Genomic DNA, 2,903 nt, shown 5'->3' on the forward strand with positions numbered 1-2,903 from the left:
GTGGTACTGACTCATGTTCCCAGGAAAATAAAATTAAGTTAGAATCCATCTAAAACTGCCAAAAGGAATGCAACAGATCATCCACTTAGTTCAAAGACACATGAGACTTTTAACCAAAGAGAAGGATTGATTTGTGACAGAATTTCAATACTCACAAAACATGTGCCTGTCCTTATCTGGTTCAGAAATTCATCTGAGCATGAGCTGCTGTGTTGATGTGCAGACAGTAGCGTTCTTCTAATTATTATTTCTTACACGGGATCAAATTCTTTCTTTTTTATAGTGACTTGATTTTGAGGAAGCATACATGAGGTTCACTCCTACGTATTTTTTTTAATAGAAACGGGTCTTCAGCAAACCAGAATGAACAGAGATCTCTTACTACCTCGACTCTAGGAAGTCACTCCCAAGTCAGAAAAAGCTGCCCCAAAGCATGAAGTACTCAGTTAGGATGCTGCATGACTCAGCCTGCAGAATCCAGGTCAGTGCTGCTGGTCTCCAGCCTTCTCCGGCAGCAAGACTTTAAATATAGTACTTAAAACAGGTCTGTCTTTTCACTTAGACTTAAAGAGACTAAGTATAATGGCAGGATATCAGGATCTGGGGAAAAACCTAATGCACAATGATTTTCTTTAGGAAAATTGTAGAAATTATTTAAATTAGTGTGGTTGAATTGTACTCTCCATGCGTTGCTTTAGGAAATTTAAAGGTTTCCTAAAATGATAACAACTACTACTTTTTATTGGCTTTCCACTCTGTAAAGAACCTGGGCTTTGAGTCAGTCAAATCTGCCTGGAAGATGAACTGTTCCTGCAGCTGGATGGCTGAGAGCCATTTTCTGAATTTCTCTGAGATTTATTCTTTCTTAATAGGGTGCAGTAATGGCCTTCTTCGCTGGTTATTGGAAGATCAAAGAGCTAACGTGTGCAGATAATGTATGTCTGACAATACAAGGTATGTAGCAGGTACTCACTTTGTGCTGATTACTGACCCCCTCTCTGGTCCCATACTTATTCTACTGGTATAATGGCTGTTTGTGTTCTCTTTGTATTCCTGCTAGACTTCTAGTTTTCTGAGGCAAAGACTACATTTTTAAAAATATTTCTTCCACACCAGTTTGTAAAGTGAACTTCGTACGCAAAAGTAGATTTAAAGTTTTTCATATGGAAAATAATACAATCCTATATAATAAGGAGCTAATATGAAAATAGACCTAACAGTGGAACAACCGAACAACTAGTCGCTATGACATGCACTGACCACAAGGGGGAGAGCGTGGAACATGGCGGGCATCAGCCATGGTGGGATGGTGGAGCAGGTGAGTGGGAGCGCCAGACCAAGGCCAGTCACTGTCATCGGGGTGAGCCTCTGGTTGTTACTGAAAATTCTTTGTTCCCATGCTGTGGTCCCTCCCAGCACTCGCACCTACTACCGGCGCCCAGAGACAGGCCTGATCACTCGGCACCATCAGTGGGTGCCAGTGGTGACTGCCAGCCCTGATGGCCCCTCAGGGCTTCTCCACCTCCCCCTGCTCTTGAGGGGAGATGGGAGTTGGCAGCCACCGCACAAACCTGCTGCCAGTGCCCAGCATTGATCCAAATCTCTTGGCACCATCAGCGGGTGCAAGCCGTGGATGGGGGCTCTAGTCGCCCCTGAGGGCTTCTCCACCTCCACCTGTTCCTGAGGGGCGATCGGGGCAGTAGCTGCTGCTGACTCTGCTGCTGGTGCTGGCCCCAATCACTCTGCGCCTTCAGCAGGTGTGGGCAGGGCCAGTGCTGTCAGCACATGGGAGTGGTGGCAGCAGGAGCAGGGCTGCAAGCAGACAGGGAACCTGGGGCCGCAGTGGGAGGGGATGGGCGGGAGCACAGAGGATGGGCCAAGACCTGCCCCTGTGCCTACTGTAGCCTCACAGCGGCCCACAGTTCCTTTCTAGGTGCATGAATTTGTGCACTGGGCCCCCAGTTAATAAGTAATAATACAAGAATAAACTGTTTCGCATACTCACAACTGTAACTCTACTTTTGCCCAACCTGTATTTACTGGAAGAAAATGGGAAAGGCAAAATCTTCTGATTCACAGTTGCTGCTAAAGAACACTGTCAAGGTGAGAATGGGCTTTAATAAGTAATTGCCCTTCATGGACAAAATTTAGTTCCACTGAGTACAGTAGAAAGCACGGAGGTGAAGAGTACCTCATCAATATCTTTTTTTCAGATACATTACCAGCATAACATGAAAAAAAACACACGTTTGTAAAATGCCTATCTCAGTATTTGGCACATCATAAGCCCTTAATAATAGGAAAGTATTTGTCCCTCTTTAGAGAAGGCATCATGTCCACCTCTACACCTGCGCCTTTGGTTCTATTTATCCATGTGAAATAAATATCACTCCCTCTTTCCAAAGTAGACCTATATCACTTTCTGGAAAAGGCTTTGTGAGGAGCTATCTTTTTTCGGAAATTCCACCTCACTGAACTCCAGGGTATGGGCTGAGGTATATCTGTAGCAAAGGTCAACACTTGAATCCCTGCCCCAGCCTGTTTGCTGTGTGACTTTGGATAAGTCCCTTTGTCTCCCTGTATCTCAGACAGGACATCTCTGCCTTTCCATACTCTAAAATCATACAAGTCTTATGTTGCCTGTGTTATTCATCATTTCCTGCATGCTAATTTTGTTTCATGATTATTCTGCTTCTCAAATGTCAGTTTCTGAGTCATACTTACCGGAATGTGCCCTCACAATGCCAAGCTGATGGACACTTAGAAAGTACTTGCTGATTGATTTAAATGAGGGAAAGAGCAGCTCTAACCAAGTTTGGCTTCGTGTGGAATGCAATACCTCCATGGGTTGCCTTGGGTTAGAGGTGTCAGTCCCAACATCATGAAAAATAAACCTGAAGAGG

This window comes from Myotis brandtii, unplaced genomic scaffold (genome assembly GCF_000412655.1).
Source record: "Myotis brandtii unplaced genomic scaffold, ASM41265v1 scaffold203, whole genome shotgun sequence".
Taxonomy (NCBI): Eukaryota; Metazoa; Chordata; class Mammalia; order Chiroptera; family Vespertilionidae; genus Myotis; species Myotis brandtii.